Genomic DNA, 12,813 nt, shown 5'->3' on the forward strand with positions numbered 1-12,813 from the left:
GTCCATCATGACATATCGGTGGACCTGGTATTGATGCTTCCTAGCTGTGGCCCTGTCGGCTGGTACCTCCCCGACTGTCAGATAGCGGATATGTGGCCCCATCCAAGACGTGGAGTGATCGACAGTGTGGACCGCAGGGGCCCTGATGCTTGGGATGGGGAGATGGTTGACGGGGACGAGCCCGACCAGTTCTGCCTCGGCGTTGGTGGCCAGCTTTGCTAGTGTGTCCGCGTAGACATTTTTCTCTCTAGGGATCTGGCGGATGGAGTGTTTTGTGAACGCCTAAAGAATCCCCCTCGTCTGGGTCACATAAGCCGCCATTCTCTCTCCCTTAGTTTGATATTCCCCCGAGATTTGCCTGACAACCAGCTGGGAATCGCGGTAGATTTCCAAGTTCGCTGCCCCTACTTCCCGGGCCAAACACAGCCCGGCTAGGACAACTTCGTGTTCAGCTTCGTTATTTGATGCCTTGAACTGGAAACGAAGGGTATTTTGTAACTGGTGTCCCTGCGGTGACACCAAGATGATCCCAGCCCTGACCCCGTTCTCATTCGAGGCCCCGTCCACGAAGACCTTCCATACGGGCACCGCGAGGTTCTCGGGATCATTGTCTTCCTGAGATACCCCGAAACATTCAACGATGAAATTAGCCAGGGCTTACCCCTTGATGGACACTCTAGGGACGTAGGATATATCAAACTGGCTTAGATCCATGGCCAACTATAGGAGTCTTCCCTAGGACTCGGGCTTCTGTAACACTTGCCGCAGGGGGTGGTTTGTCAGGACCTTTATGGCGTGGGCCTGGAAGTAAGGCCGATGCTTCCGGGATGCCATTAGCAGGAAAAAGGTCAGCTTTTCGATAATGGATACCGAGACTCAGCGTCTAGCAATCGCTTACTCACATAGTACACTGGGAGCTGTGTCCTTTCCTCCTCTCGTACCAACGCGACGCCGATTGCGTGCTCGGACACGGCCAGATAGAGGTACAAAGGTTCCCCATCTACCAGTTTCGCCAGGATTGGAGCTTGGGCCAGGTGTTCTTTCAGTTTACGAAAGGCTTCTTCGCACTCGACTGACCATTCGAACCATTGGCTTCCCCGAAGGATGTTAAAGAACGGGATGCACTTGTCCGTGGCTTTGGAAACAAAACGGCTTAAGGCGGCTATTCGCCCGGTCAGGCTTTGCACATCCTTATGTTTTAGGGGAGAGGGCATATTAATTAGTGCCTTGATCTTATCCAGATTGACCTCTATTCCCCGGAAGCTCACTATGAAGCCCAGGAACTTCCCCGAGGCCACGCCAAAAGTGCTCTTCTTGGGATTCAGCTTCATCCCGTACTTCCGAATGACTGCAAAAGCTTCCACCAGATCGTCCGAATGCTTCCCGGCCGTCTTGGACTTAACCAACATGTCATCGATGTAAACTTCCATGTTTCGCCCTAGCTGGGCCCGGAACATTCGATTGACGAGCCTTTGGTAGGCTGCCCCCGTGCTTTTCAATCCGAAGAGCATGACTATGTAGCAATATATCCCCTTGTCGGTCTGGAAACTGGTGTGCTCCTGATTTGCCACATGCATAGAGATATGATTGTAGCCGGAGTAAGCGTCCATGAAGCTTAAGAACTCGTACCCGGACGTAGCATCCACCATTTGATCGATCCTGGGCAGCGGGAAACAATCCTTCGGACAGGCTTTGTTGAGATCCGTGAAGTCGATGCATGTTCTCCATGTCCCATTTGGTTTCGGCACCAGGACGGGATTGGCTAGCCATGCGGGGTACACAGCCTCACGTATGAAGTTGATTGAAGACAGCTTCTCAACTTCCAGCTTAAGGGCCTCAGCCCTCTCCGTCCCCAAAGGCCTGCGTTTCTGGCAGACCGGGGTCACGTTTGGGTCAATACTCAACGCGTGGCAGATAATGTTGCGGTCGATCCTCGTCATGTCCGAGTGAGACCAGGCTAGGATATCCTGGTTCTCCTTAACTTGGGCGATGATGGCGGCCCGAACATCCGCTGGCAGATTTTTCCCGACTTGGATGACCCGGGTCGGATCGGTGTCACTGATGCACATCTCCTTTATCTCGTCCATTGGCTCTAGGACGCGGTCGTCCCCTATCCTTGGGCCTAGGTCATCGTCTTCCCTGACCACTATCTCAGGAGGTGGGGGAGGAATTGGGTCGATGAAGTCCTCAACTGGCCCGTCCCGGACCATATATATTGGCCGGGCGGACACATGGTAGCACTTTCGGGAGCTCTTCTCATCTCCCCAGACAGTCCCCACCCCTCCATTGTCGTAAGGGAACTTCATGCAAAGATGACATATAGAGGTGATGGCCCCGAAATCTACTAGTGCCGGCCGGCCAAAAATGACGTTGTAAGCGGTGGGGCATGCCACCACTACAAAGGTGCAGAACTTAAACGAGTGCTGCAACTCACTTCCCAACGTAACGGTCAACTGGATCTTCCCCATGGGAAGTAGTGCATCTCCGTTGAAGCCATAAATCTGGGTCGGGCACGATGCCAGATCCGCTTCAGTCAAGCCATTGGCGGTGAAGGCGGGTTTAAACAAGAGGTTGACGGAGCTCCCGTCATCCACTAACACGCGGGACACCAGCTTGTTGGCGATTTGCGCATCTATGACTAGCGGGTCGTGGTGCGGAAAATGGACGTTGTGGGCGTCCTCCTCCGTGAAGGTGATGGGGAGGTTCATCAACTTTGGGCGCTCAGCCGGGGCCTGGACAAGGGCGCATACCTCCTAATCATGGTCCAGTTTGATCAGATAGCGCTTTTGGTCGTCCTGGACAGTCCTCCCAGGTGAGGTCCTCCCGAGATGGTGGCCACATGCCCGTCCACTCGAGGGGGTGCTGCCCCAGATGGGTAAGGCATTCCAGGGGCAGGAGCTTGCGCGATGAGGGCCCCCTGAGGGGCCTGCGTCATCGGTCCCTGCGCATACCCTCCTTGAGGCGGGTATGCCCTGGGCGCTCCCGAGACGGTGGGTTGTTCGGGGACTGCTGACAAGCCCAGGACTCCCATGGGCATCCTGACCCACTGGTGGAGATGCCCTAGCTTAATGAGATTTTCGATCTCGTCCTTGAGCTGCCAACACTCTTCAGTAGTGTGGCCTACATCCTTATGGTAGGCGCACCTCTTGCTGGTATCCCTCAGATTCCTTCCCCCCTTGAACATGGGGCTAGGCTTCTGGTAGTGAACCGCCCTTTCTGTGGCCAGGTAGATATTCTCCCTGATGTCCACCAGATTGGTGTATTCTGAAAATTGGGGCTAGTAGCCCCTTTTTCCCTTCTTGATCGACTCGGGTCAGTTCGGGCCTTTGCCAAATCACATCCCCCGGGAGGGGTTCACGCTCGCTTCTATCACTCCCTGCCTGTGACTGCTGGGCCCCGACGGGGGAGACGCTGTGACACGCTGGCGCGACCCCATATCCGGAGAAGTGGGTGGATTGGGCCGGGGCATATTCCGAAGCGGCAGGACCATACACCGTACGGGTGTAGGTGACTCCAGGCGTAACGGTCGGTCCCGGGGTGATCGGGGGCGCGACATAGGACTGCGTTGGGAACTGTACCCCGTACCCCGGGAACGCTTTGGTGCTAGGCTGTGGTACCGAAGGCCACCCGAAAGCCTGGATCTGGGCCTCTTCCCAAGTGATAAATCCTTGGGCCCTCCTGATGAACTCTTCCAAGGTAGTCGCCTGGTTACGCTGCATGTCATCCCAAATATGGGACCTGGCTCGGATTCCGGACTGCAATGCTACCAGGAGCTATCCATCGTCCACCTTTGTCTTGGGCGCTTCTTTGGTGAAGCGCTGGATGTAGGCCCTCAGGGTCTCCGTGGGGAGCTGTTTGATATTTGTGAGGGCGCTGATCTGCATGTCCATCCTCATGGCGGCCACGAACTGCTTGTGAAATGCTGACTGCAGTCCGGACCAGGATTGGATGGATCCCGGCTTAAGTCTTTTCCACCACTCCTCGGTGGGACCACCTAGAGTGATTGAGAAGCAGAGGCACTTGCCGTCGTCACTGACATGGGCCACTATCATGAACTGGTTGTATCGGGACAGATGGTCCCTGGGGTCGGTGTTTCCAGTATAGGCAGTGAGGCTTGGCATCTTGAACCCTTTGGGGAGTACAGCATCCAGGATGTGCCTCGTGAAGGGCTCTTTATCTTCTTCATCGGAGTCGGTATCTGCTCCTTCCTACTTGCGGACTAAACGATCCGTGACCTTTTTCAAAGCGGCCAACTACTCCATTAGCTGCCTGGTTGTGCCGTCCTCCAGGGGGATTCTTTCGTTCCTCCTGTCGTTGATGTTATTTCTAAGGTCGCCACCTCGGGGGAGAATCTCTTCCTTGCGGGCCCCCTCTTTCCGAGCGTTCAGTCCATCGCGTAGGTCTATCCGGGACGTGTCGTCCCCTGAACTAAGGGCATGACGCTCCTCGCTTCGCGGTCGCTCCCGACGGTTTTTGTTTACCGAGGCGCTTGGCTGCAAAGACCTTTCCCGTTCGTCTCACCCTGGGGCGTGCTGGGGCCGTGCCTTCCACGGCCGCGTCCCCTGCGGATCGATCGGGTGGCCTCGTCCTGGGATGGGCCACACCTTCTCTTTCCTAGGGAGCGGCCAGGAATGGGTCCCGGCTTTCGTGACGGGGGTGTTCTTTTCTCGGGTCTTTCCACCGGCCTTCTTTTTCTCCCTATCCGGGTTTGCTGGGGCTGGCTCAGGAAACTACTTCAGGGGAGGGGCCGGCCTTGCTTCTTTGGGGATCCCGGCCCGGGATTGCGGAGCGGGTTATTGCGCTCCCGGAAGTGGGCCAGCTGCAGGATTGGTTGCCGGACCCTGCGCAGCTATGAATGCCTATAGGGCTTGGAGAGACTTTTGCATCTGCCGATGCGCCTAAGCTTGCTCAGTGATCCTGGCCTCCTGGTCTAGGACTTGCTGCCTCAGTCTAGTCACCTCCAGGTCCTACTGGTTGGGCTCTCCTTTGGGGATCTCGGCATCCGCAGCTTTGTCATGGTACTCCCCCTCATTTTCCTCTTCATAATATTCCTCCTCGTTCTCTTCTTCGTACTCTGTCCCACCCTCATAGTCTTGTGACTCGTCATGGTGAGACGTTGGAGGAGGCGCGTTCTCAGGCAGGTTCTGAGGAAGATGCTGAGAAGGCAACGGATCTCCATTGCCCTGCTCTGGATTGCTAGGGTCGAAAGTTGTGTGTTGTGTGTTCACCATCGTAGTAAAGGCTGGGTGTTAGCACTAGCTTTCTTCAGCTCTCAATGAAAGCACCAAAACGTTTACTGAGATTTTTGGTAACTATGCTAATGAGGATTAGCTAAGAATAATGATATGGGATGTAGAAGATTAACACAGGATTTTTACGTGGTTGGGGCGTTAATAAGCCTTAGTCCACGAGTCAGTTGTATTAGAGCTTGGAAAGTCTTTTACAATGGAGTTTCTCTTTGTTTTTTGACAGAGTAACAGTATATAAGTCGAAGAGATATCCTTTTTTCAATGCTATATTTCCTGTATTTATAGGCTCATTGGACCACTGGATCTGGGCCGAGTATGACCCGGGCCCATCAAAGATGTGGATACTCTTGGCTTCTCTGGCGGAAGCCCAATATAAAAGTTAAAACATACGTAGGTCCAAGAATAATTAAGGCCTAATGGGGCGGCCCAAGAACTATATTTCACCTGACAAAACAGTGCTTTTGGTCTGGCCACTCCGAGTTACGAGGCAGATTCAGGGGACAAAAATAGTCAGAGTACGTGGCAATGCAGGTCTGAAACAGCGGCGTGCAATCCCGAGGTGGCCTTTTCCGCAGGTGAAAAGTGGGGACAACCCCCACGCGTCGTGGGGCGGCTTCAGGGTCATGGATGCTTTTCCTTGCCAAACTGGGAGGGCCTGATCCGGGTTCGTTTACCTTTGTCTCTCTTCATTTTCCACAAGCCCGGACCGTTTACCAGGCTCCGGGATTGTTACGTATGCTTCAGCTTCAACTGTAATCCGAACTCTGTACGTCTCCCGGATGACTGTCCTGGATCACCATCCGGGACACCATCCGGGTCTAAAATCACACTAGGGTCGTGGCCCTTGGTTACTCCTATATCAAGCGGGCTTGGGCCGGGCCCACATCCGAATGACCAGACCAGAGGCCTGGACCTTCGTCCTGGGCCCACGACAGGAAATGGGGATAACAGCAGTCATATTGTTGTGATGCCTCGGCGATCAATCAGACTTTGAGGCAATAGGGCTGAGGATGACAGCCAGGGTCAGGACCCTCCACCTGCCTCACCAATTGGTAATAGTTATTTGCCAAGATGGAAGCTAGACTTCACCGAACAGAGGATGAGATTCGACAGTTGAGGCAACATGCCCCTCCTCAAGGCATTGGGTTGCAGGTTCCATAGGTTATGGCACCGGTGCCAATCCAGCCTGTTGTGGAGAATAGGTGGGAACCTTTGTATGAGAGGTTCAGGAAGCAGCATACTCCCACCTTCGAGGGTGGATCGGACCCACTGTGGACAAAGTCGTGGATGAACATGATTTCTTCCATCCTAGATTTCATGAGGGTGGAAAGGAATGAGAGAGTAGTTTGTGCCAGCTACATGTTGAGAGAAGATGCCCGCATATGGTGGGATGTTGTGCCGCAGAGGAGGAATGTTATAGTTGTGACCTGGGAAGAGTTCAAGAATATTTTTAATGAGATATATTACAGTGTCCCAGTCCAACCTGACTAAGAACCGGATGACGGTTACTGAGTATGCTCTGAAGTTTGACTGGTTAGCGAAGTTTGCGCCGGATATGGTGCCGACTGATATGGCACGAAGGGATTGGCTTGTGCGGGGATTGAATGTTATGATCGCCCGTGATGTCAAGATAACTTTGGATCCGGGGATGATGACTTATGCATAAGTAGTGGACAAGGCCCTTACAGCTGAGGGGGCTAAGGATCAGATATTGAGAGAGGGTGCTGCTAGGCGCAATGCTCAGAGGACGGTGCCTCCTTTTACTGGGTCTAGTTGGGGTAGTGGCCCCAGCGAGCAGAAGAGAAATGCCCCAAATTCATTTGTGTCCTCCAGGTCTAGATAGGAAGGCACAGGGTGTTTTCAGTGGTCGTCAGGGCAGGGGAGACAACTGGAGGAGTTTCCCAGTGTGTCCTTGGTGCAGAGGATGACATCAGGGAGAGTGCAGGGTTAGGGCCTGCTTTACTTGTGGGAGCATTAACCATTTGAGGAAGGATTGCCCGCAAGCCAGGATGGAAGAGTCGAAGATGAGCGACAGTCTCACTCCTGCCAGAGTATTTACCTTGACTCAGACTGAGGCTGAGACTAGCCCTCGGTTGTGAAAAGTTAGATTTCTAGTGCTGGTCCTTCTTTTACTGCATTGATAGATTGGGGGGCTACTCATTCATTTGTTTTTGCTAGAGTGATAGATTAGCTAGGCCTAGTGATTTGTTTGCTAGGGGATTTCAGACTTTGTTGTCGATTGGGGAATTGCTAGTAGAGATAGACAGTAGAGAGTTGTCTGTTGATCTGATTGAGTTAGCGATGGATGACTTTGATATGATCATGGGGATGGATTGGTTATCGAAGTATGGGGCGACGATTGACTGCAAGCACAGGATGGTGACCATTGAACCGGAATGGGAGGTACCATTTATATTCGTGGGGACAATGGCTGGACCGTGAGTACCTATGATTTTGGTACTGAAGGCTAGAGACCTAATGCAGGAGGGTTGCATAGGATTCCTAGCAAACATTGTGGATACCTCTAGAGTTGTGTCGGTTGGACTGAGTGAGACCAAACTAGTATGTGAGTTTCAAGATTTGTTCACCGCAGATTTGCCAGGATTTCCGCCACACCGGGAGATCAAGTTCGTTCTCGAGTTGGCGCCGGGGGCGGAGCCAGTATCTAGGACACCTTATAGAATGGCTCCGGCAGAGTTGAAGGAACTGAAGATTCAATTGCAAGAATTACTAGAATTGGAATTCATCAGACTAAGTTTTTCGCCATGGGGTGCTCCAGTGTTGTGCGTCAAGAGGATGGATGGGTCCTTAAGGATGTGCATTGATTACAGAGAGCTGAAAAAGTTGACCATTAAGAAAAAGTTCCCACTACCTAGGATTGACGACTTATTTCACTAGCTACAGGGGAAGACAATGTTCTCTAAGATTGACCTACGGTCACGCTACAACCAGTTAAGGATTAAAGAAAAGGACATACGAAAACCCACTTCCGCAAGAGGTATGGACACTATGAATTCCTTGTTATGTTTTTTTGGATTAACCAATGCCCCAGCAGCCTTTATGGATTTGATGAATAGGGTCTTCAAGGATATTCTGGATAAGTTTGTGATCGTATTCATTGATAACATACTGGTGTACTCTCAGTCAGAGATAGAGCACGAGCAGCATCTACACCTGGTATTACAGCAGTTGAGGGAGCATTGGTTTTATGCTAAGTTCAGCAAGTGTGAGTTTTGGCTACCAAAAGTGACATTTCTGGGTCAAACTGTCAGTAAGGAGGGGATTTTGGTTGACCCAAGTAAGATTGAGGCAGTGAGAGATTGGCCTAGGGCGAGCAGTGTACTGGAGGTTAGAAGCGTTTTGGGATTAGCAGGGTACTATCGGCGATTCCTCAAGGGATTCTCTAGTATAGCCACACCATTGATCGAATTGACATTCAAGAAGACTAAGTATGTATGGACAGACAAGTGTGAGAACAGTTTCAAGGAATTGAAGCGACAACTAATCACCTCTCCAGTATTGAGTTTGCCATCAGATAATGAGAAGTTTGTAGTTTATTGTGATGCTTCCAGACAGGGTTTGGGGTGTGTATTGATGCAAGCCAGAAAGTTGATAGCCTATTCATCGAGACAAGTGAAGGAATATGAGTAGAGATATCCCACACATGATCTGGAATTGGCGGAGGTGGTATTTGCACAAGGTTTGGAGACATTATTTATATGGCGATAAGTGTGAAATATACACCGACTGTAAGAGTTTGAAGTACTTCTTTACTAAGAAGGATCTGAATATGCGCTAGAGACATTGGCTAGAATTGGAAAAGGATTATGATTGTGATATTCTATACAATCTTGGGTTGGCCAATGTGGTAGCCGATGCGCTGAGTCGAAAGGGCCCAGGACAGTTGTTCAATTTGAGGCAGTGTCAGATAAGTTAGTTGAAGAGATGACTAGAGCTGGTATAGAGTTGGTGGTTGGTCGATCAGTCAACATTACTCTTTAGTCTACACTCGAGAGGATCAAGGAGGCATAGGGGAGGATCCCCAGTTGAGAAAGCACAATGAGGGTGTCTTAGCTAGAGTGGCTAAAGACTTCTCTATTTCGGAGACGGGACTATTGAAGTACAAGGGTCAGATTTGTGTTCTGATGGATTCTGGTGTTCGGCGAGAGATCTTGGATGAGTCTCATACCACTCCCTATTCTTTACATTCGAGTACGACGAAGTTGCACCAAGATTTGAGAACTTTGTATTGGTGACCGGGAATGAAGAGGGATGTGGTAGATTATGTGGCCAAGTGTTTGACTTGTCAGCAGGTAAAGGCTGAACATCAGAGGTCAGCAGGGTTGTTGCAGCCTTTAGGGATTCCAGAGTTGAAATGGGAGGATATCACCATGGAGTTCGTGGTTGGATTGCCAAAGACCGTGGGACAACATGATTCCGTGTGGATGATTGTGGATAGGTACACCAAATCCGCCCACTTTTTACCTATGAGGACGACTTATATTATGGAGCAGTATGTTGAGTTGTTTGTGAACGAAATTGTATGACTTCCTGGGGCCTCGAGGTCGACAATATCCGACAGGGACCCCACCTTCACCTCCATGTTTTGGGAGAGCCTGCCGAAGGCTATGGGCATGCAGTTGCGGTTTAGTACTGCTTATCATCCTCATACGGACGAACAGTCTAAGAGGACGATTATGATATTAGAGGATATGCTACGAGCCTGTGTGCTGGATTTTGGGAGAGCTTGGAGTAAGTATCTCCCTTTGATTGAGTTTTCATACAATAACAATTATCAAGCGACTATCGGAGTTGCTCCGTATGAGATGTTATATGGGAGGAAGTGCAGATCACCTATCCATTGGGATGAGACGGGTGAGAGGAGATACCTAGTTTCCTAAGTTGTGTATAGGACAAATGAGGCGATTGAAAAGATTAGAGCTCAAATGCTTGCCTCCCAGAGTCACCAGAAGAGTTACTCTGACTTGAGACGCAGAAACTGTAACGACCCACTAATCTAGACTACTTGGACCATTAACGAATCTATACATAAAACTTACATTTTTGCGGAAATACCATAATTTTATTGAAAACTTATGGAAACAAAGGTTACTTTCATAAAATAAGTAGGATATGGGTACCCATTGTCTTTAAAACAAAAATAACTTAAAAACTAAAAAGAGTTACATAGAAAATGCGGAAAATACATTTAAAACCATAAAAGCATAAACAAGACTACATCCTCGAATCGAATAACGCTCGGCCCCTTGACTCCATTCACCATCGATACACATCCTCTAAGCGTCACGAATCTTTCCGCCTCTAAAGCTTATTTCCTGCACATAAACAGAAAGGAATGAGCCTAATGCCCAGCAAGGAAAATCTAACACATAGTCATAAACATAAACATAATTTCATAATAACGTAAAGACATATCATAACACATAATTCACTTATTATAATGGCCATTATTACTTGGGGTCCCACAGACTAAACAAGCTTATGCCCATGAGATTAGTGGGGTCCTACCAGCTAAATAGGCTTATGCCCACAATCTTTTTGGGGTCTTGTTAGTCAAATAGGGCATAAGCCCAAGCCTACAAACATACACAATCATAACATATTCATAACATATCATAACATAACACATAAGATAACATAAACATAAACATATTGATCCTAGCCTATTTTCCTTACCAAAGTTACCGGGATAAAATGGACTGAGTTAGGACTTTTGGAACACTCCTAAAACCATAATGAACAAGAGTGAGTCTAAAGAAAGGAGATGAAATGAAAGAGAATAGGAAGACTAAACCATTAAAAGAAAATATGCTTACCAACTTATATGCTTAAGAGCTTGGATTCCCTAACCAAAATAAGAATAAGGTTAGGGGATTGAGTAGAAGGTTTTGAGAAAGGAAATAACATAAAATACAGAAAGGAACTAGAGTTTTGGGTTTACCTCAAAGATTGCAAGATCGATCTAACCTCCACCGAAATACTATAGAACTCACTTCCCAAAGTGTTTGATAAGCTTATGATGTTTAAGCTTATAGTTTTTCCCAAACCAAGTGTTTACACTCTCACACTCACTTAACACTAGCAGCTTCTGAACTTAGAGCAAATGGTGAAAAATGGCTGGGTACTAGGTCCTATTTATAGAGTTTGGGAATGAAAGTATCTTGATTTTACTTGAATAAAAATAATGGCTTTTTAGATGAAAATCATTTGAATAATCGTTCAGCAGAGGCTGAAGACTCGTTCAAAAGATGCTGGACTGTTGAAGAAGTTTGAATGGCTGAAAGGAAAAGAATTCAAAAGTATTTGAATTCATGCTGGAGGAGGCGATATATCGCCCCCTGTAGGCGATATATCGCCTGGGCCAGTATGCCCGAGGCGACCGTGCATCGTTTCGTGTTTTCCGTATCTACGTGCTGCGACATATCGCCCCCTATAGCTGCGATATATCGGCACACGCTGAATATTTAAACACGAAATTACACATTTTTAGCTAAGTTTGAATGGAGTAAACAGCCTTGACTAAGCCTTCAACGTACTAAAAGCTGCTGACTGACCCTATAACATTCAAACTTTACTCCTTATTATATTTAATCCTCAAAAATCTTTAATCCTTAATCACCATTCATAACATGTGCTTAAAATCCTATTGGTTGATATCTAAACCTTATAGTATAAAAGATATAATCCTTAATATCAGTCACATTAATCAAACCTTAGGTTAACTTAATATTCTTAAACTATAGATTAAACTTAGAAAATCTATAAGTACTACTATGAGTGTCCAAATAATTCCCGGTCTGAACCAAAAATCCACAGTAACAATGATAATACTAAACATACTATCATACTATTATCTATCTTAGCTAAGTAAAGTTCTTGGACTCTACAGAAACGTAGAGTTTCAAGTCGATGATCATGTATTTCTCAGAGTTTCTCCCTAGAGAGGAGTGAAATAGTTTGGTGTACGGGGCAAGCGGAGCCCTAGATTTGTTGGCCCCTTTGAGATTTTGGAACAGGTTGGAGAGGTAGCTTACAGATTGGCCATGCCTCTAGCTCTATCAGGGGTTCACAACGTCACTACACCAAACACCCATTACCATAACACATCATTATAATAGTATTTAAAAAGAGTTATTTTATATGTGAAAATTTTCAGGCAACAAAGTAAAATAAAATACCGCCAAAATGACTAAGTTTTTTCTACCTTTCCTGTGAACCCATTTCCCCTTACCCATTTCTTCAATCTTTCTCTTCCTGGTCTCTCTTGGTCTTTCCCGTAGGCTAGTAGCTCTCTCGATCTCTCACTCCCCTTCATGAAAGACAAATCCTGAGAAGGGCTTCCCCACATTCGAGTCAAGGGTTTCTCTGATTCAAGACGAAATTACTACAGTTGGATCTGATTTAGAAGCAATGAAGGTATTGAGGAAGACTCTAACTAATAGTTTTCTTGTTCTTGGTAATTACGAGAAGATTAAGAATTCTTTTCCGTATTTAAGATTTATTTTTTCTATATTTCTTGTGATTAAATATGCACAAGAGCAAT

The sequence above is a fragment of the Humulus lupulus genome, chromosome X (genome assembly GCF_963169125.1).
Source record: "Humulus lupulus chromosome X, drHumLupu1.1, whole genome shotgun sequence".
NCBI lineage: Eukaryota > Viridiplantae > Streptophyta > Magnoliopsida > Rosales > Cannabaceae > Humulus > Humulus lupulus.